The 22,569-nt window shown below is 38.9% G+C and overlaps 1 pseudogene; it reads left to right on the forward strand.

Annotated features, from left to right (window-relative positions):
• The first annotated feature begins 4,274 nt into the window (after positions 1-4,274).
• On the forward strand, positions 4,275-6,269 carry LOC110564939 (dr1-associated corepressor-like; annotated as a pseudogene).
• The last annotated feature ends 16,300 nt before the right edge of the window (positions 6,270-22,569 follow it).

Genomic DNA, 22,569 nt, shown 5'->3' on the forward strand with positions numbered 1-22,569 from the left:
CATTCAGGATATTCTTTCCTATTTCCCACCATTTACCTGCAAATATCATTATTTCCTTGTTTTTAATAGCCGAGTATTATTCCACTGTGTAACTGTACCACAATTTCTGTATTCATTCTTCAGTTGCAGGAAATCTTGGCTGTTTCCAGAGTTTGACTATTCCAAACAAAGCTTATATGAATATGGTTGAGTAAATGTCCTTGTTGTATACTTGAGCATTATTTGTATATAGGCCTAGGAATTGTATAGCTGGGTTTTGAGGTACCACTATTCCTAATATTCTGAGAAAGTGCCAGATTGATTTGCAAAGCAGTTGTACAAGTTTATATTCCCACCAGCAGTGGAGGAAGGTTCATCTTTCCCCACATCCTCTCCAGCATGTGTTGTCACTTGAGTTTTTTATCTTAGCCATTCTGATGGGTGTAAGGTGAAATATCAGGGTCTTTTGATTTGAATTTCCCTGATGAGTAAGAACACTGAGCATTTCTTTAAGTATTTCTCTACCATGCAATATTCCTCTACCGAGAATTCTGTTTAGCCCACTTTTTTTTTGAGCTTGGAAGTGAAGATTTATTGGGTTGATTTTTTTTTGTGAATATAAGATTTTTTAAATTTTTATTAATTACAGTTTATTCAGTTTGTCTCCCCCCATGAACACCTCCCTCCTCCCTTCCCAACCCCACCCACCTTCTTCCTTCTCTACGCATGCCCCTCCCCAAGTCCACTGAGAGGGGAGATATTCCTCTGCTTCCTTCTGATCCTAGTCTATCAGGTCTCATTAGGACTGGCTGCATTGTCTTTCTCTGTGGCCTGGTAAGACTGCTCCCCCTTCAGGGGGAGGTGATCAAAGAGCAGGCCAATAAGTTCATGTCAGAGATAGTCCCTGTTCCTATTACTAGGGAACTCACTTGGACACTGAACTGCCATGGGCTATGTCTGTGCAGGGGTTCTAGGTTATCTCCATAAATGGTCCTTGTTTGGGGTATCAGTCTCAGAAAAGACCCCTGTGCCTAGGTTTTTTTGGTTCTGTTGTTCTCCTTGTGGAGCTCCTGTCTTATTCAGGTCTTACTATTTCCCACTTCCTTCATAAGATTCCCTGCATTTTGCCCAAAGATTGGCCATAAGTCTCAGCATCTGCTTTGATCTATCTACAGGGTAGAGCCTTTCAGAGGCCCTCTGTGGCAGGCTCTTGTCCTGTTCCCCATTTTCCCCTTCTTCTGATGTCCATCCTCTTAGCCTTTCTGAATGGGGATCGAGCCTTTTGGCCAGAGTCCTCCTTCTTGATTACTTTCTTTAGGTGTACAGATTTTAGTAGGTTTATCCTATATTATATGTCTAATATCCACTTATAAGTGAGTATATACCCTGTGTGTCTTTCTGCTTCTGGGATACCTCACTCAGGATGATCTTTTCCAGTTCCCACCATTTACCTGCAAATTTCATGATTTCCTTTTTTTTTTTTTTTTATCGTTGAGTAATATTCCATTGTGTAGACATACCATAATTTCTGTATCCATTCCTCAGTTGAGGGGCATCTGGGTTGTTTCCAGGTTCTGGCTATTACAATAAAGCTGCTACAAACATGGTTGAGCAAATGTCCTTGTTGTGTACTTGAGCCTCTTTTGGATATATGCCTAGGAGTGGTATGACTGGATCTTGAGGAAGCACTATTCCTAGTTGTCTGAGAAAGCGCCAGACTGCTTTCCAGAGTGGTTGTACAAGTTTACATTCCCACCAGCAGTGGAGGAGGGTTCCCCCTTTCTCCACAACCTCTCCAGCATGTGTTGTCACTTGAGTTTTTGATCTTAGCCATTCTGATGGGTGTAAGGTGAAATCTCAGGGTCGTTTTGATTTGCATTTCCCTAATGACTAAGGACATTGAGCATTTCTTTAAGTGTTTTTTGACCATTCAATATTCCTCTGTTGAGAATTCTCTGTTTAGCTCTGTACCCTGTTTTTAAATTGGATTACTTGATTTTTTGCTGTTTAACTTCTTAAGTTCTTCATATATATATACTGGATATTAGCCTTCTGTCAGATATAGGGTTGGTGAAGATCCTTTCCCAATCTGCAGGCAGTCGTTTTGTTTTGATGACAGTGTCTTTTGCTTTACAGAAGCTTTTCAGTTTCATGAGGTCCCATTTATTGATCATTTACCTTAGAGCCTGTGCTGTTGGTGTTCTGTTCAGGAAGTTGTCTCCTGTGCCAATGAGTTCTAGGCTCTGCCTCACTTTTTCTTCTAACAGGTTTAGTGTGTGTTGTTTTATATTGAGGTCTTTGATCCACTTGGACATTAGTTTTGTTCAGGGTGATAAATATGGATCTATTTGCATTTTTCAACCTGTAGCTATCCAGTTATACCAACACCACTTGTTGTAGATAATACTTTTTTCCATTGAATGGTTTTGGCATCTTTGTCAAAAATCAGGTGTCCATAATTGTGTGGGTTTATTTCTGGCTCTTCTATTTGATTCTATTTATCCACCATTCTGTTTCTATGCCTTTGCCACGAAGTTTTTATTACTATTGCTCTATAGTACAGCTTGAGATCAGAGATGGAGATACCTCCAGAAGATCTTTCATTGTAGAGGATTGTTTCAGCTATTCTGGGTTTCTTGTTATTTCATATGAAGTTGAGAATTTTTCTTTCAAGTTCTGTAAACTATTGGTTGGTAATTTGATGGTAATTGCACTGAATCTGTAGATTGCTTTTGGTAAGATGGCCATTTTTACTATGTTAATCCTGCCAAGCCATGAGCATGGGAGATCTTTCCATCTTGTGATACCTTATTCTATTTCTTTCATCAGAAAGTAGAAATTTTTTTCATACAAGTCTTTGACTTGCCTGGTTAGAGTCACACCAAGGTACTTTATGTCCTTTTTGGCTATTGTGAAGGGTGTTGAGGAATGGATACAGAAATTGTGGTACATTTATACAATGGAATTAAAAAGAAGGAAATCATGAAACTTGCAACCAAATGGTGGGAACTAGAAAAGATCATCCTAAGTGAGGTATCCCAGAAGCAGAAAGACACACATGGTATACACTCACTCATAAGTGGATATTAGACATATAATATAGGATAATCATGCTAAAATCTGTACACCTGAAGGAGGTGGACCCTGGGTAAGATGATCAATCCTCATTCAGAAAGGCAAATGGGTTGGACATTGGAAGAGGAACCTACCACAGAGGGCCTCTGAAAGACTCTACCCATCAGGGTATCAAAGCAGATGCTGAGACTCATAGCCAAACTTAGGGCAGAGTGCAGGGAGTCTTATGAGAGAAGGGGGAGATAGAATGACTTGAAGGGGACAGCAGTTCTACAAGGATAACAACAGAACCAAACTATATGGGCCCGTGGGTTTTTTCTGAGGCTGATACTACAACCAAGGGCCATGCATGGAGTTAACCTAGAACCCCTGCACAGATGTAGCCCATGGCAGCTCAGTGTCCAAGTGGGTTCCTTAGTTTAATGGGAACAGGGACTGTCTCTGATATGAATGCAGTGGCCTGCTCTTTGATCACCTCCCCCTAAGTGGGGGAGCAGCCTTACCAGGCCACAGAGGAAGATAATGCAGCCAGTCCTGATGAGACGTAATGGACTAGGATCAGATGGAAGAGGAGGAGGATATCCCCTATCAGTGGACTCGGGGAGGATATGTGGGGAGAAGACGGAGGGAGGGTAAAATTTTGAGTGGATGAGGGAGGGGGCTACAGCTGGGATACAAAGTCAATAAACTAAAATTAATAAAAAATAAATCAAAAATAAAATAAAATTAAAAATTTCTGGATAAATCTGTGGCAAACTGAGCATCAGCATAATACATTCAATTTTAAAAATTTTGCTGTATGTGTATGAATGTCTTATCTGGGTGTATATCTGTGTACCACATGTGGATAATGGCTGGGGAGGTCAGAAGTATGCATTGGATTTCATGTAACTGGAGTCACAAATGGTTTTAAGCTGCCAATTTGGGTGCTGGGAATCAAATCCAGGTCCTCTGCAATAACATTGCATGCTACCAAACTTTGAAACATCTCTCCAGGTCACAGCCTAATAGTTATGACAGACTGTAACTACCTGAGTCTAGTAAAAATTCACGATCCTATACTAATACAAAATAATAAATGAATATGATGGAAAGGATTTTTTTTTCTTTTAGTAGAAAGCTAACTAGTAAATAAAATGATGGGGATAGAAAAATTAACATGCGCATTGAAGGCTTTTGTGTGAACAAGATATTCATACAGACTGAAAGTGTTTTTACAAATGAGAAAAATGGTAAGTAAAACAGAAGAATCTGGCAGACAGTACCTCAATCAAGTAATCAAAGTTAGTATTCTCAATCCTGGGCCAAATTGACATCATGTGTATAATAATGCGATCCACTGAGAAGGACACCACATCAATTCTGTGCTGTTCTTGTTGAAAATTTCCAACCTGAATCATGAAGATTAGACAAGCCCAAATTGAGGAACATTTTATAAAATAGCTAGTCTGTATGCTTCCAAAATATTAATGTCATCAAAGCCAAAGAAAACCACGGAACATTTCCAGATTAAAGGAGACTGACAAATCATGACAGCTAAAAGCAATGTGTGATCTTAGACTGGATCCAGGATAAAGGAGGAAGCAAAATAAAGAACATTAGTGACACAGTTGGTGAAATCCGAGCATGAACTGTGTATGAGATAGTATTACATCAATGTCGCTTCCCTCACTTAGATAGTTGTTGTTATGTAAGGAACTATTCCTGTTCACAGGAAAATGCCTGCTGAAGTATTTTGAGTGAAGGGACATGATGTGTCCAATTTATTCTCAAGTATGCATAAGGAGAGATAAGGGGAAAGTGGCAAAATGTCAAAACTCAGAAGTTCTTGATGAAGGCTATGGGAGAGGTCTTTGTGCTCTTCTATTAATATTTCTGTAAGTTTGATGCTACTTCAAGGTGTGTTTTTAAAATCTGGCATGGTCTTTCCATTTTTCCAGAGGAAAACCAAATTTTCACAAGATCCTGTGTGCTCCAGACCACATGGCTTCTCTTCTCTCCTCTCACTGTGTTTCCTTTATTCTTTGGATTTTCCTAAATTCCTAAATTTTGAATGTTCCTTTGACTAGCACCCTCTTTCCTTGAGAACTCCCATCAAGCACTCTACTTCTTTCGGAGTATCTGTTCAGAGGTCACTATATTTGAGAAGATGCTCTTTATTTTTCTATTTGAAATAACATTTTCCACCCTCATTTTAGAAAGCTTTATTAGACTACAGTATTTATCATTGTCTGATATGCTGTATGTTTTATTCATTTGTTTTGTTTAGTGTCTGTCTACCCCCACAGGACCTTAAAAAAATCATAAGGCAAGACAAAAACGTTCATGCTTTGTTTGCTGCCAAATTCCTAGTATCTCTTTCTTATGCTTTATTTAATTATCACTCTCATATTGACTAAATAAATGCAGTTAGTCTTGAGAAATAAGATGCAGAAGAATACACAGTAATAGTCAATGTTTATTAAAAAAAAATTGTGTGTGGTGGTGGTGGGGGACAGTGTTGGGCCAGCAGCAAACAGGTCCAGGGACCTGAGACTGTGGGCAGTGGCACTGGGCCTGGTGTGACAAGAGAGGCCTGCAGATGCCAAGCAAGTATAAAGCTCCTTTTTCTGCTGGCGTGGATCAAGAAGATCATGCAGATGGACGAAGAGATTGGGAAGGTGACAGTAGCTGTACCTATCATCATCTTCTGGAAACTCGAGCTCTTCCTGGAGCCCCTGTTGAAGAAGGCTTACCAAGTGACCCAGTCTTGAAATGCCAAAACCATGATCACGTCCCATCTGAAGCAATTCATTCAGTTGGAGCAGCAGTTTGATTTCTTGAAAAATTTGGTGACATCAGTGCTTGACATGCAGGAGGATGGGAAAGACAACCACATGGATGGGGACAAGGGTCCTCGAAGACAGGCTATACATTCCCGAAGGGTCCAGAAACCATGCAGCAATGGCATTAAAAATGAAGGCACAGGAAGTAAAGGCAATGACAGATTCAAAACAGGAGAGTGGGTCTGAGGACACAGATAAAGATGTGGAAGAAGAGACACCTCACCAAGAAATTCACGCCGCTACCCTAAGAAATTCACCTCACCTCTGCTCACTTCCAGAGCCCCCCAACTAACTCGCTTCATGCCCTTTAGCTCTTCTCTTCCTTTACCCTCAGCGTTCTCTTGCTCCTCAACATCTGTGGAAGCGAATGAAGAGGATTATGACTCCTAGCACTCTCTATCCTGACCCGCAGCCATATACTCTTTTAGTTAGTTGCTCTGAGGAAAAGAGAAAGATGGAATTGTCGGTAAATTCAGTAAAAAAAAAAAAGAGGAAAAAAAGAATTTGTGATGTAGCCGATTGGCAGCTCAGTCTCCATGTGGGTACCCGAGTAAGGAGAGCAGGGGCTGCCTTTGTCATGAACTCGATTGCCTGCTCTTTGATCACTTGCCCTTGGCGATGCGCCCTTCCCAGGCCACAGAGGAAGAGGATCCAGGCAGTCCTGATGTGACTTAATAAGCTATGGGCAGATAGCAGAGGAGAACTTCCCTTTTCAGTGGATTAGGGAAAGGGGATTGGGGGGAGAGGGAGGGAGTGTGGGACTTGGAGGTGTTGAGGGAGGAGGCTTCAATTGGGATATATAATGAATTAATTGTAAAAAAAGACACTAGAAAATAATACTAAGTTAAAAAAAGAATTTGTGATATACTAGGCAGCATTCTAAATGTTAATGTATAGTATCTCACTTACAATATGAAAACACCGGAAGTGGATATCGTCGCTATTACAATTATATCAACATCATGATTATTGTCTCCATTGGGCAATGAGGCAGTAAGGTGTTAGGAAACCCAAGCAGTCCTATTGTGTAGTGCCTCCTCTTGGGGTATGGTACATCTTATGTCATGCTTATTAAGAGCACACAAATTTATTTCATAGTTTAAAACATGCAGCAGTATTATATAAAGAAATAGGTTGCATTGTTAAGGGATAACAATGTAGTAAAAATATAACAGAACACAAGATAATGACAAGGACAATTAGTTTAATGTTTAAGGTACCAATCAAATATAATCAAAACCGTTTTCAAACTCTCTTAGGAAATCACCAACACACATTTTCACGTTTTTTTAAAAAATAATTTTTTTTTATTAATTACAGTTTAGTCACTTTGTATCCCAGCTGTAGCCTCCTCCCTTGTTCCCTCTCAATCCCACTCTCCCTCCCACATCTCCTCCCATGCCTCTTTCTAAGTCCACTGATAGGGGAGGTCCTCCTTCTATCTGACCCTAGCTTATCAGGTCTTATCAGGACTGTCTGCATTGTCTTCCTCTGTGGCCTGGTCAGGCTGCTCCTCCATCAGGGGGAGGTGATCAAAGAGCCAGCCACTGAGTTCATGTCAGAGACAGTCCCTGTTCCCATTACTTGGGAACTGAGCTGCCATGGACTACATCTGTGCAGGGGTAGGTCATATCCATGAATGGTCTTTGGTTGGAGTAGCAGTCTCAGGAAACACCCCTGTGCTGATTTTTTCATTCTGTTGCTGTCCTTGTGGAACTCCTGTCCCCTCAAGGTTTTATTATCTCCCCCTTCTTTCATAAGATTCCCTGCACTCTGCCCAAAGTTTGGTTATGAGTCTCATGATCACATGCTTTTTTTTTTTTTTTCCTCCAGCATGAACCTTTTTTTCTGCATCTACGGCTAAGCCCGTGCTCAACAGCTGGCTTTTAGTTGGAGCCATATTGTTTGGAAATCACCTTTCTCCCCAAATGCCTGGATAGGATGCTCACACCTAGAAAGGGAAGAAGAGATGATATCGGCTTAGACCTCCAACAGATTAAAAATATTTTCTAGTGTCAGAAACAGGGACAGAGTCTCAAGTCAATAAGCTCAGCCTTGTCTGTGAACAAGCAAATAAATCAGTAAAGCCATATTGCTATTTAGACCTTTGAGTTTCCAGTATGGGTGGCACATAGCATCCTGTGATAGCCTTTTCTGCTATTTATCAGCTCCCATTGTCAATAATGACATTTATGTCTAACCTCATCTCCACTGCAATTTCAGTCCATTTCCTATTACTCTGCACATATGGAGAACAGATGGTCAACATTCTCCTTATAACCTTCCACAGAGTGGTAGATACCCACTGAAGCTTTCCCATGTGGCATTTATTTTCCTTGCAAAAGAGTTCCCAGCTTCATTTTTTTTTTTGTACAGGTTTTATTTTCTAGTTAGTTATTTCATTGAACAATGTTGGATTTTCTTTGAAAAACTGCCGTGTTTTTCTTTGAAAATCACACAAGCAGATGATTAAAATTCAAACATTACATATAAAAAAATGTGCACTGAAAATTGAGCTTTCTTCCTACCTAAGATCCTTTTTCTCTCTGGAAGCAGCTATTCTCACAAATATTTTCTTCCAGACAATTTTGACTGATATATATATATATATCATATATATATATGTATAAATGAATATATTCTCCCTAAATTATCTTCATGTTTGTATTAGTAAGCTTTCTATTAGTATAATAAAATACCTGACACAGGCTGTTTACGAAGTAAAGAAGTTTATTTTGGCTTACAGTTTTGGAGATTTAAACACAAGATTTGGCATTACTTAAGGGTAGACCATATATCAAAGGAAGTACTTACATTTTGAAGAAGGCAAAAATGAAAGAATAAGAAACTGAGGTTTCAAAGGTCCATTTCCAGTTATCTCATGCTAAGCCCTACCTCCTAAAGGCCCACAGTGCTAATAGCACCACTCTGGGGCCCAAGCCTTTACATATGGAACTTGGAAAGACTATTCATAATCAAACCAGGGTATTCTTCAGTTCAGAAAATATTAACTAAGTGGCTTTCATATCAGACACTATGTTAGCTCCTGTGTCAGAGTACAAGGCAAATAGAGACATGTTTCTTCATTTTAAAGCATGTTTACACTGTAGTAGAGGAGAAAGATGCTGTCATCCATGTATCATATATTGATTGTGGATCCTTATGTGCCAGCTATATGTGAATCTCTGAATAACAAGGAGTTTGTGCCCTTTCAAAGCTCAGTATGTAGAGGGACTAATGAACTGTGTGAAGTACGGAACATCAGAGAAGTACCATGATGTTCCTTGACAACTGTCCTACCAAATGCCTACTGTAAGGGAGATAGATACCATGGAGTCCCAGACATTATCTGTGGTACTGGAAGTATGATTTAAGCTGCTTTATACATTGTAGCTCACAAAATCTCTATAACACACAGTGAGCTCCACTCTTTGCGTTTTACAGAGGATGGAAGTTGGGGCTTCAGAGATGTCCAGGAGCTGGTCTTAAGTGTACGGCTGAGTCCCCATCACAAATCTTTCTTTCTACTGAGCCGTGGCTCTTCTCTGTCATGTCAGTCACAAGTTCAGTGCTCATGAGTTAGTGGTCAGTAATATTTATATATCTCCAATTTCTTTTTCCTCGTGGAGATTTCTGGCCTTCAGGTTGGTTGAGAGACTTTCCTATTAGACTGAAATTTTCCACTTAAAGAACAAGATGAAAAACAAAGTGCTATGGTCTAAATATTCAGAGCTTAGCACTAGTTCTTGCTCTGATGTCACAAGCTCTGTACCCTTGGGCCAGTCAGTCTACTCTTAAGGACCTTAGAGCCCTCATCTCTGTGAAGTAGAGACTGGCACGAATTCTTTCTGCATCTCTGATGGGTTTTGGTGAAATGTTCATGGCCAATGATATTTTAATCATAGTCCTAAGGCTGTATTGCTGCCTTTTGAAACAAAACTACACTCCTGCCTCCCATGAATGGCTCAAGAATTGGTTCGGTAAACCTATTCACTGCCAAGGGAGATGTGAACATGATAATTCTTTCTTGGCCTTTGTTAGGCACTCATCGTTCTGAATACCTCTCAGGCCCTATTTTCTCAATAAAGGGAAATGAGGCTTAAGTAAGCGAGCAAGCACTCATTTCATGTATCCAACTTAATTGAAGCAATACTCAACTAGGAACAGATGATAATCCTTAATGAAAATTGGGAAAGAGCCATGAAATTAATGGGTTATGTATGTGGTAATCTGAGAACTTTGCTCAGGCTGATTTTATGCATGGGAGAGCAGCCCCATGACGTGCATAGGCCATAAAAGAGAATCTGCCATGGTCAATATGCCTGATAAAGCTAGGAGCAGAAAGGCAGTTTCAGTCCAGAATAGAAGGTTGCAAGGCCTGGCAAGAAGAGAATGAATCTCCTCATTTCTGCTCATTCCATTTCATGCCTAAAGTAGAAATTTGGAGTCCAGCTCTCACCATTTGTGAGGCAAACTTCTGTTTTGGACACTACAGGGACACAGGGGTGGGAAGTTAAAAGGATCCTATTCCCAGGTAAGTGTTTTCCCCCTTCTCTTCTTCCATCGTTTTTATTCTTTTAGCATTAATCCTCCTGCTTTTCTTCCCCTTTTACCTCTTTCTTTCTCTTATCTTTTCCTTCATTTAAATATTATATATTTACTTTATCGTCAATATGACTCAAGCAGTATAGAATCTTTATTGTCTATATGGGAAATCCCCTGAAGCCACTCTCCCTTCCTCAGCCTACCATTTCATATCAGAAATACAGACTTCTCCTATTCCTTTTAGTGGCTGCATAGTATTCTGTAGTGAATGCCCATTGATTTATGTATTTAATGTCATTTTACAAAAGTTGAAAGGAAATGGAAAATTGATATAAATTGGCTTGTTTGCTGCCGAAAATTCCATTTTATAGATAGCAATCCATCATATCCATTTCTATAGCATTTTATATTTTGAAAATTGCCTTTGAATTATCATCTTAATTTATTCTCTTTTTACAGCAGCTCTGGGAAATAGGCAGATTATTATCAACATTTTTACAGATAAGGAAACTGAGGCCCAGGAAAATTAAGGAACAGAAATAAGTATGCTCTCACAGATATACAGGCGAGTCATCTTATGACACTATAAATTTAAGCTGCATTTTATTGCAGAATTCATAAAAGATTTGGATGCCTTCTTACTTCTAAGCTTGTAAGTTGGAAAACCCACCTAAGTCATACAAACTCTCTCATTATTCTAATAAGAATGGTAGGATAATGCAGTAAATATGAAGAGCTTGATTAATGGGTGGTGCTCACAGCATGCTCAAGATTCATCAGATTTCCTAATTGGCTTTTATTGTGATAGTAAATATAGAAGTGACTCTATTAACTCCAAAACCCACATAGAAGTGAGAAGAAATACAATATACTGCATTACCCTATAGAAGAAAAAAAAATGCCTAAATCAGTAGCAAATCATTCAGGTGTATATTTCATTCAGAATCAGACAATGCCTGTTAGCATCTCAGTTCCAGCTTTCTGTAATAAATTCCCATAGGATTTGTGGTTTTAGCCACAATTGTGCTTAGGGAAAAGGAATGAGGAGTTTCAATAAATTTCCCAAATAAGAAACTTCAGTTGCAATTAATTAAAGAGAGAAGCTGAGTGAAAATAATGAGACAGTAGTGAGGTTTCTTGAAACAGATCTGCTTTGAGAACAGGCTTGCTTGATGAGTTACTTTTGTCAATAAGGCCACCTTGCACGGTGCTCCTTCAACTCTGACATGATTATTACACAGAGTATACATGTACCATAGCCACCCAGTGTAGTTCACAAAATATGTGAATTCTGTGTCAACTGAAAATCACACACACATACCCCCCTCACACACACCTGTAAAACAAAACCCACTTAGAAACTAAGGACTATTAAAACATCAAGTAGTTTCACAGTAATTATGTTGTTTGGTATGAATCTTCCCACTGAGCTAATTTCCTTCAGCTAATTTCTATTTTATTACTATACTCCTAGTGAGTAACACAGTGGCACACAGTAGGGAAATAATAAAATCAGTAAGGCTTTAGCCACTGAGAATGACTCATGGGGCTGGGGCGGTGGGAGTCCTTAGGTGGAATGTGAGGGAGAAGTGTGATCATATGCTCTTAGAAATTGTTTGTTTTTTAATCTGATGTGGGCATATTTTGACTCTTTGTACACAGGGTAGACAATGAAAAAACACATGTTATATCAGAGGCTTTATGTATTGATTCTTGTTTCGAGTTTTATTTTTCTCTCAGGTAAGAAAATATGTCTTTTATTCTCTCTCTCTTTTTCTTTGGGATTTTCAAAAAAAGGTTTCTCTGTGTAGCCTTGGCTATCCTGGACTCACTTTGTGGACCAGGCTGGTCTCGAACTCACAGATATCAGCCTGCCTCTGCCTACCTAAGTGCTTGAATAATAAGTGGGTACCACCACACATGGCTTATTTTCTCTTTTAACATACAGAATTCTCTAGAAATCAACTATTTGGAAAATACTACCGCTGAAGATTTATTGCCTGCCTCGTATTTGTCAATATGGCTGTAGGACATGTTAGAGCCTCAGTATACAGATGTATTCATTCAGTATTTTGTGTGAATGAAAGCCAACTGGCCTCAAGCAAAAACTACCTTTGGACTCCTGTCTTTGATGTTTCCCTGAAATGCCATTTGATAGTCAACACATATCTAATAGAACATTTGGGTTTTCTTTTGAACTGTTTTCTCTCATGCATAACACTTTAAAACTTTCTGGAGGATTATGATACGATCTTTCTGTTTCATTTATATGTTTATGAAAATAATAATAGAATATAGATGAAATGGAGGTGTGCTGAAATCTATTAACTGTTTGACAGTGACACACAGGTGTATGTCTAGAAGGGTTTGACCTTACACTCTTTGTAAGAAGTGACAGGAGGAGTGTAGAAAGAATCTTTGTTTCTACATTTAAGTTAAATTGGTGACAGACAGTTGACTGAAGTAGACAGTAATTTGAAGAATTAAGGAGAAGATTAACTTGCTGTATAACAATTTCATGTATATGAAGTAAATTCAGTTGAGAACATTGCTCATTTAGCAAATCAACCCTTAGCTGAAAGGTCATGTTCCAGTGAGTGACAATTCCTGATGAAACTAACCTGGGGTTTAATCTGAACAATGCTCATATTTCAGAGCTAATTTCTGGAAAACTACATCATCATCACCATCAATAACAAACACTGACTAGCTCCTTGCTAGGTTCTGACGGGAAACTGTGTTTCTTATAATAAAGGTTGAAATGGGACCTGCAGGGCACAGTGGCAACTTTGTCACTTGGCATTACCTTCCTGCTAAGATGTTGATTTATCTTTCCCTGGCTTGCTTCCACAAGGCAAGAAACTTTTTTTGCTTCCTATTTTTTTTCTCCAAAATCTACACCACAGGTCTTGTTACATAAGTTAGGCTCATGGTACACATGCACTCATTTTATACATCAACTCAGTTTGAAGTTATAAAACTTTAGATCTCTGTTTGATGGTGATGTTACACAAGCCTTTCTGAGTTTTGTATGATGGGGCATGGGACATGGAATAGCATGAACTAGGAACAGAGTAGTATGGGATTCTAATACAGTCATGGTATGAAAAATAGAGATATGGTACAGAAAAGCATGTATTAAGTATTCGAGTAATGTCCTTATTCAAAGTTATGACATGTGCAAGGTTTTAAACATATGGATTAGGCATTATGCATTTCTTCAGAATGTTTTTACATCTCAAATTCATGAATCCAGGAGATAATTCTTTTAGATTATGAAACCACTAAGTACAACAGTGAGCAATGCATTACTTTCTTCCTGGAAAACATTCTTGGTTTTGAAATCATAGTATAACTAAGGTTCAGCTCTCTTCAGGTTTTTGACGAGTCACCAGCCTCCTAACTGTGAGGGTCATTGTGGGGGTGAGAGCAGGGGGAGATTGAGCAGAGAGTGACTCAGAAATGCTTCAACTGGGTTGTCAGTGGAGCAAACTGTGTTCGAAGAATATCTAGGTTCAGCAGGAAGAAAACATCTGTCATAAAGTCCAAGAGAGGTAAGAGCAGGAGTAATAGGAAGGGACCAACAGTACACTTGGGGGTCAAGTACTCACTGAATGTAGCAATAGGTAAAGTATAAGGCAAGAATGGGTAGAAATATCTGGGAGTTAGGTTTCTTGGTGCTGTTTTATTTGGCTTGGACTGCCATGATTGGATGTTTCTCAGCATTGTAGAAAACGACAGATTCAAATTCAAAATGTCAGCCTGTTTAGTTATTGGTGAAGGCTCTCTTCCTGGTTTTCAGATGTCCCTTCTCCCAAGGTCCTCACAAGGCTGAAAATGAGAGGAGGGGCAGGACTTGTGTAATAGGGCATGTTTTGCTGTGTCGAGTATGCTGTCAGACAGGCTTGGTTGGGCATGCCTTTAATCCCAGCACTCAGGAGGCAGAAACAGGAGGATCTATGTGAGTTTGAGGCCAACCTGATCAACAGAGTTAGTCTAGAATCACATAGAGAGACTTTGTCTCAAAAACAAGCAACACATAAAACAATAACAAACCACCTAAAATACCAAAAACAAATTAAATAAACAATACCATATTATGATTTGTTTGTTTGTTTGTAGACAGGGTCTTGTTACTGTAGCCCACACTGGCCTCAGACTCATGTTCTGCCTTGCCTCAGCTTTTCAAATGCTGGGATTATAGGTAGGCACCACTATGCTTTCCTTATTAGCACATTCTTGATGAGTGGAAGAATGGCTCAGGTTTTTTTTTTTTTAAATAATAGGGTATTGAAGATAAACTCAATGTTTGGTACCTTCGAAATCTTTTACTCTTAATACTGAAGAGTTAATTCGGGCTGGATTTAACTTTCTTAATAATCTCTCATGTATATATAGAGAGAGACTACTTTGACCAGGACTCATTTGACACATAAAGACCCTAGAACCATGTCAAAAATTTTAGCCAACCCCTAGTGGGTCAGAGAATGTCAGGATGTGATAAGAGTCAGTTAAGGAAACTTCATCTGAAAAAAAAAAATATTTGGGTAGTCATGGAAAGGTTACCCCTCCATTTTCTGAATAGCTCACGTGCTGAGAAAGGCAAAGTGGAAGATGAAGACTGAGTAGGCATTGCAAACTTCTTTGCAAACTCCAGAGCTGACCTGTACCATGTGGTGAATACTTACAGCACATGGCTCTTTAGCTCAACCAGTGAAATGAAAGTAACACAAGCCACACGTCAAATCTTCAACTCCTACGGGTGACTGGTTGCTACTATATAGCCAAGTGCCAATAAATAACACTTCTGGCATCACAAAAAGGGACCCTGCTCTTCTGGAAGGTTGTGGGGATTGGCCTTTTGACAAATGACTTTAAAACACAGGCTTACAGAAATGTAATGTCCATCTCATAAAGTAATTTCAAAGTACAATTCAGTGATTTTTAGTGTATCTACAAAGTTGTGCACTTATCACTGTTATCTAATTGCAAGGAGTTTTCATCATCCTCTAAAGAAAGCTCAAAGTCTCTCTTCATCTCCTTTTCCTCCAAGTTAGACCTTGGGGAGCACTAGTCTGCCTTCTCTTTCTGTGAGTTTGTCTCTTAAAGAGTTTTATTTAAGGGTCATTTAAGGGACCTTTTGTGACTGACTTCCTTCACTTAATATATTTTTCAGGGTTCATGTGCCATGCATGTATCATTTCTTTCTCTTTATTGTTGAACAATATTTACTTTTTTGAATATGCCTTGGAGTTTTCTATTCATCAATTGATACATATTTAAGTTTGTTTTTACTTTTTGGGTAGTATGAATAATACTACTGTGAGAATTTGTATACAAGTTTTTTAATGGGCATATGCTTTCATTTCTTTTGGGAGTATGTCCAGGAGTGGAATTGCTGACTCATATTGCAACTTTATAAGTACAATTTTAAGAAGCGTGTAGGCTACTTTTCAAAGGAGCTGCTTCATTTTACATTCCTGCTAGTAATGTGCGAGGGATCTGATTTCTATACACACCTGCCAATATTTGTTGCCTATCTTTTGATTATAGCCACTTTAGTGGCATGAGGTGATATATTCCTGTGGTTTAGTGTTTTCCTATGATGTAGATCATCTTTTATGTGTTATAATAGATGCTTTTATTTATTTGGAAAGGGTCTTGCTTTATACTAAGGCTGGCCTACAAATCACTGTGTAGCCTAGACTGATGTAGATAGAAATCATGATCTTCCTGCTCCAACCTCCAGAGCACTTTTGCTGGTTTGCTTGTTTTGTGATTCTTGGCATTGAACCCAGGGCCAGCCATTCTCTGTAAAAGATTTAACAATGAGCTACATGCCTGGCCTATACATTTAATCGGACAATATTCAGAGCTCCTGGACTGTAAAATTATAGTTTTCAGACTTTTCTGTGTTTATTTTTATTTTTGAAAATTTCAAATATATGTTTTCTTGAGTTGGCATAGTTATAGTGCTTTTAGAGCCAGAATATTTTTTTTTTCAATGCAGTTTATTCAGGAACCTTGAACAATCCTCGGACCCTGGGGAAAGCCAGCCCACAGCTTAAATAGCCTCTGGGTAGCCAACCCAGGCGTGCCACGTGGGCAATGCAGATAGGTCCACATACATGGAAGCAAGCCAGATCCTCAGCCTTAGCCAAATGTGGAGTTGTTCGTGTCAGAGAGCACTCACCATCGGGAAGGTGGAAGGCGGAAACCAGCTCCATCTTTCAGGCGCAGCATTACGCAGCTCTCTACAGTTCCCCCTTTTTGTTTTGGACGCATCAGGCAAGAGTAGAGGTCTGATCTCTGATATTAGAAATAAATTGGGACTTTGTACTGATGTTCATTTAGGTGTCATCCACCCAAAGAGCATCAGACCCATCTGATACCTTTTTCTCAGAGGCGGGACCTGGGGCATCAACCCGCATGCAACCAGACATGCTCTTCTCTGGGTCCAAAGCGGCTGACCCTGAGTGCAGTGCTTAGCCTCGCATCCTGAACGTAACATTTTAGCTTTTTATGGTATCCAACCATGCTTGGGGAGAATGTCCTGCTTCAATGGCTGTAAAGGCCTGAATGATCATGGCTGCATTACGCTGTTGTGAGACTCTAATCTTGCATATATACCACAGGCAAACCAAGGAGACCAACATCAGAAGGCCTGCTAACGCTCCCATGCCCTCCCATTCCTTCAGATGATTCATGGCTGCAGCAATCCATGATGATAATCCTGTGGCTAGTCCTGCGTCCACTCTGGTAGAATTTACTGTGACAATGGCCACTCTCAGCTGCTCCATCGTAGTATCGAATTCTCCAGTCCAATTACCTAAAATATAGCTTGACAATTGTTTAGACAGATTTGCAGCACAGGAAAAATTCTCATGTTATATGCTAGTGACTCAAAGTCCAGCATATTTTCATTGACAGCCAAGTTGAGCGATTTGCCATAGGGTATCAATTTGCTCCTGCACGAGGTCACTCCTCTGATTGAACACCATCAAGCTTCCTTTTAGTTGAGCATTAATTCCTTTATGTACAACTAAGGCATGAGCTACATTGGCTAAATGATTGTTCAGGGTCTGAGCAGTCTGCCCAGTATGACTCATGGCTAATGCCCCGGTGGTAGCTCCAACAGCCGCCAATGAGATGGTAGTAACAATGGTGGCTGTAGTTCCAAGATCCCTTTTCTGTCTGAAGAGAGTCATAGCGTGAGGGGCATCAACGGTCACAGGCACGCAGTGAGGCATGCGAGTAACCAGGGCATACCTAAATTTACTAGCATTCCAGCATTGGGCAAAAAAGCAAGTATCATTACCACAATTACTTGGCTCTATCTGGCTAATAATGAATAAAAATGGGGGATATAGACAAACAGGTGTGGGCTTATAGGAAATATTATGAGAAGCCTTAACCCCCTCGTTGGAACATCCTGCGTCAGTTCTAGAACTAGCAGTGGTGGTGTCCTAGTAGAGCCAGAATATTACACACAAGAAAGGCTAACATGCTAGAATATTTTTTAAGGCGCTGAGCATTCGATTGAAGTTAGTGAAAAACACTTATATTGCTTCAGACTAATAGACAATAGAATTTTCATTTATCAGCAGTGAAAATATTAATGGGGAAATTGCATAGCTTGAAGAGTAAGTCTCAAATGCTGGCTTTCCACCTGTTGGCCTTACATATAGAGACAGATACTTAGTCTAGAGTTTTATTATATGTGTACTTCTGAATTAGTATGTCAGTCCTGAGCTTATGGTAGCTATTATAATCACAACATAGAAACCTTGGTGGGGAGAGAGAAGTCCTAGTAATTTTACTGTCAGGTAGCTTCATTCTTTCCTTTTAGTTCTTTGTGTAGTATTTATCTTTGCTGCATTCTTTTATTTTCTTTCTTTATCCATATCTAATCCATTGACTCTACTTTATGCCACTTCTGTATCCCAAATCTCTCTGTCTCTTTATGTCTGTCTGTCTCTCCTTCTCTCTCTCCTTCTTTCTACACATAAACACACACATTTGTGGGTTTGTATTCCCCCTTTCTCTGGCATGGTCTGGCTACTATTATCTTCCTTCAAATCCCTTCAATAGCCACCCAAGTAGAATCCCTGATTCTACCTCAATGACTTTTTATTTTAGCAGCCAGAATTATCTTTCATGATATTAGTCCAAACCATGTAATTATTTTACTCAAAACGTTCCATGAAGCTTTTGTCACACAATCCAAACTCCAGAAGCCATGGCATTATTTGGGACCCTGCTGTTTCTTGGGTCTCATTTTTCACCATGCTTCTCCATTGTTTTACTATAGATATGGTGGCTTCCGGGTATACCTTGAAAATGCCAAATACAGTCCACTAAAAGACTTTTCTGCATGCTTTTACCTGTGTCTGAGTTACTGCTTAGCCCATATCTCTGTAAATTTTGCTTGCTGAGGACTAAACTAGCTCTTCATTAGAGAAGCTTTTAACTAGCTTGTCAACCATAGACACTCCTATTCCCCTAGTTTCTGATTTTCCCATTATCTATCCCATCAGCCAGTTAATTTCTCTCAGAGCACTTCTCACAATTTGTAATTATTTTATTTACTTGCTTATTGACTGCCTCTGTCCTTGCAATGTAATCTAACAAGGCCAGAGACCTTTTGTGTCATATTCACAATATTACTGTGTTCCAATACTGACACACAGCAAATTAATTTCCAAAGGGCTTCTGGATTTATAAGCAAGGTGATTAATTTTGTTGGATGACCAGTGGAAAGTGTTGTTAGTGGGTGGCAGATAGCAACTCTGGTTCTCTATGCCTAGTCACATTATGGCTATGGTGATGCATATAGCAAAGTCCCCACTTATTATCAGGCATGTGTATATTACAGCTTCTTCAAAAGTTATGGGTTTACTAACTAAAGATCTGGTCTACAAATGTTTTCAATTCTTTGGAATGTCAGTTAGCAAGGATTTATGATAGCAAGACCTCTTCCTCTCCTTTGAGGAGAGACATTTGCCATGTGTGGAGTACCCTTTGCAGAATGCTCTCTCCAACATATAAATCTGGGGAAGACATGACTCAACTGACAATACTGTGAAGGACTCAAAGCCTAGTAAAATCTTGGATTCAAATTACAATTATTTTTATTAATTCCAAGTACAATTAAAATAATCTGAGTGGTCAGAGTCTCTAAACTATAACATAGAAACTTTTTTATTGTTGTTTTACAATGCTAAGAATGGAAACAGAGGCCCTGTTTATACTCGGAGATCCCTGTCCCAAAAAGCTGTGTCTCCAGCATCTCTCCAAAGTACAAACATGTCCATTGCCTTGGAGGGTTCTTTCTCCCAGAACTTCTCTGTATTTTCTCCTCTCTCTGATGGGTTATATTTCCAGCTTTGCAATATTACTACATTCCAACACTCACTTATAGTTATTGCTCAATCACTACCACTGTTTACTAAGGTTATTTTTCAGGGAGCTTCTGGATTTATGAGTGAGGACATACACTTATTGAGCAAGACATGGACTTTGGATTGGAGATTTTACTGGGCTTTGATCCTTACACAGTATTGTCATTTGAGTCATGCCTTCCCCAAATTTATATGTTGAAGTCCTCTTCCTCAATACCTCAGAATGTGATATTGTTTAGAAACAAGGTTATTGTGAAAGTTATTTATTAAGATGTCATTATACAGGAGTAGTGAGCTCCTAGTACAATATAAATATCTTTATTAAAAGAAGAGATCGGTATCTGGACATGCACACAGAGGAAAGACCATGTAAAACTAAAGGCATGAAATGGGATGATTATACTACAGGTCTACAAACACTAAGTATTAGAAACAAACTACCAAACATTAAGACAGGGCCATGAAACAGATTTATCCTGAACACTCTTTAGATGAAACCATATTGGCCAACACTTTGACCTTGAATGTTAGTTGTCAAAACTGTGAGACAGCAGATTTACATTGTCTAAGCTCTCTAGTTTGTGTTTCATTTTTCTTTTATTTTCTTTTCTCTCTCTCTCTCTCTTTGATTTTTGAGAAAGGGTTACTCTATGTAGCCTTGGTTGTCTTGGACCTGGCTTTGTAGTCCAGGCTGGCCTTGAACTCACAGCTATCCACCTGCCTCTGCCTTCCTGAGTGCTGGGATTAAAGGCATGCATCACCATATCTGATTTTGTGGCTTATTGTTATGGTGGCCTATGTAAATTAATAACAGTCACTCATGTTCTGTTGGAATAATTACCTTAGAGATCTTCAGTCAAAAAGGAGGAAAGCAGATGCTCTCATGACTGGATCTCATTGAACAGACCACGTGCAAAATGCTTGATCATAGGAGAACGCTTTTGTTCTCTCTTCTAAAATGATGTCAGCTGGTAAATCTGGAACCCCAGTCACCAATTTTTTCACCACCTGAGCATGTTAAAAGTTTGCAATAGAAGAGGACAAAAGTTAGCACAGACTACATCTGATGATTATTTAGTACTGTCTTCCGATTAATACACCTAGTGTATGTATGTATATTTGTGTGTGTATATATATATATATATATATATATATATATATATGCGAGTATATGTGTGTATAGATATATGCACAGGCAAAATAACCACACACATAAAAATTTTTAAAATAAAAATACATATGAAATCTAACTATTATGATGGAAACAACATCCCCCTTACATAGTAAAAACAAATAGACGTTAGAGTAAAAGAAAAGCATTTGCCTTTTAGTGTTCTAAACTTTTTATTCATGTATTTTTAAATGAATATATTTTTTCTTCGGAATTCTGGTAAGAAGAAGGAACTCTGAAGATCTTTTGCCAAAAGATCTCTAACACCCAGGGTGTGGCACAAGCTCAATATGATCACGTCTTCTGCATTATTCATTCATGTCCCACATTAATGGACTGCTCTCCACTTACCTATGTTTCCACCTGTAACCCAGTCTGCTAAAATAGGACATAAGCATTTATGATGTAAATAGACACTTTATTGAAACAAAATGAGTGATAAACATCATAAAAACCCTAAAGATAAAAAGGTGACAGATGCATTAATAAAAAAAATATAATACCTAATGCAGTGAAGTGCTATTTAGCCACGGGAAACAAGGACCACCAGAACAAGCTACAATATGTTCAATAAAGAAAGCTAGACATAAGAAGCCACATATTGTATGGTTGCATATTCTAATTTCATTTTTATTGTTGTAATAAAATACTCTGATAAAAGTAACTTAATGGAGGAAAAGGTTTGGCTCTTTTCAATTCCAAGCCACAGTTCATCATTTTGGAGAAGTTAAAAATGAAACTCAAACAGCCAGTCACATCACATCCACAGTTAAAGAGCAGAAATGCACGCGTCTATACTGCCTGCCTGCTTTTAACTGCTAGCTTTTACCTGCCTAGGCAATGGTGCTGGGCAGAATGGCCTTCCTATATGAACAAACAACTAGAAAGTCCTTACTTGAGACTCTTCCCAGGTGATTTTTAAGTTGTATCAAATTGATGTTGAAAACTAACCAGCTAACTGTACTGCCCAGAATAGGCAAATCCATAGAGCTTGAAAACAGCTTACAAGTTACCAGGGGCCTGGGGAAAGGCAATCATAGACAGACCCACTACTTAATGGGTACAAGCTTTTTTTTTGGGGGGGGTGAAGGAAATATTCTGAAATGACATAGTGATAATGATTATATACCAATGTGAACATGTTAAATTCCACTGAAATTATACACTTGAAAATGGGGAGTATTCCAATAGAAATAAATTGGTGGCTGATGCTCCTTGGGCTGAAAACATAGGTAACCAGGTTTCTAATAAGTTTTTCTTAAAGTAGAAAATGCGTATGCTATAATGCTAAGTGAAAAAAGCAAGGAACCAAAAAAAAAAAAAAAAAGTAATACCTGCACGTAGAGAGAACAAGTCAGAGGAAGTATACCAACATATTACCCACACCTGTCGCTCAGTGGAAGGGCTCTCTAGCCGACTTTGGTCTCATCTTTTTATTTTCTGATGATTTTCACTATTCCTTTAAAATAACACATACAGGGCTATAGATATGGCTCAGTGGTCAAGAGCACTTGCTACTCTTCTAGAGGACTTGGATTAAATTTCCAGCACCTACATTGTAACCATTTGTAAC

Source organism: Meriones unguiculatus, chromosome X (assembly GCF_030254825.1).
Source record: "Meriones unguiculatus strain TT.TT164.6M chromosome X, Bangor_MerUng_6.1, whole genome shotgun sequence".
Lineage (NCBI taxonomy): Eukaryota > Metazoa > Chordata > Mammalia > Rodentia > Muridae > Meriones > Meriones unguiculatus.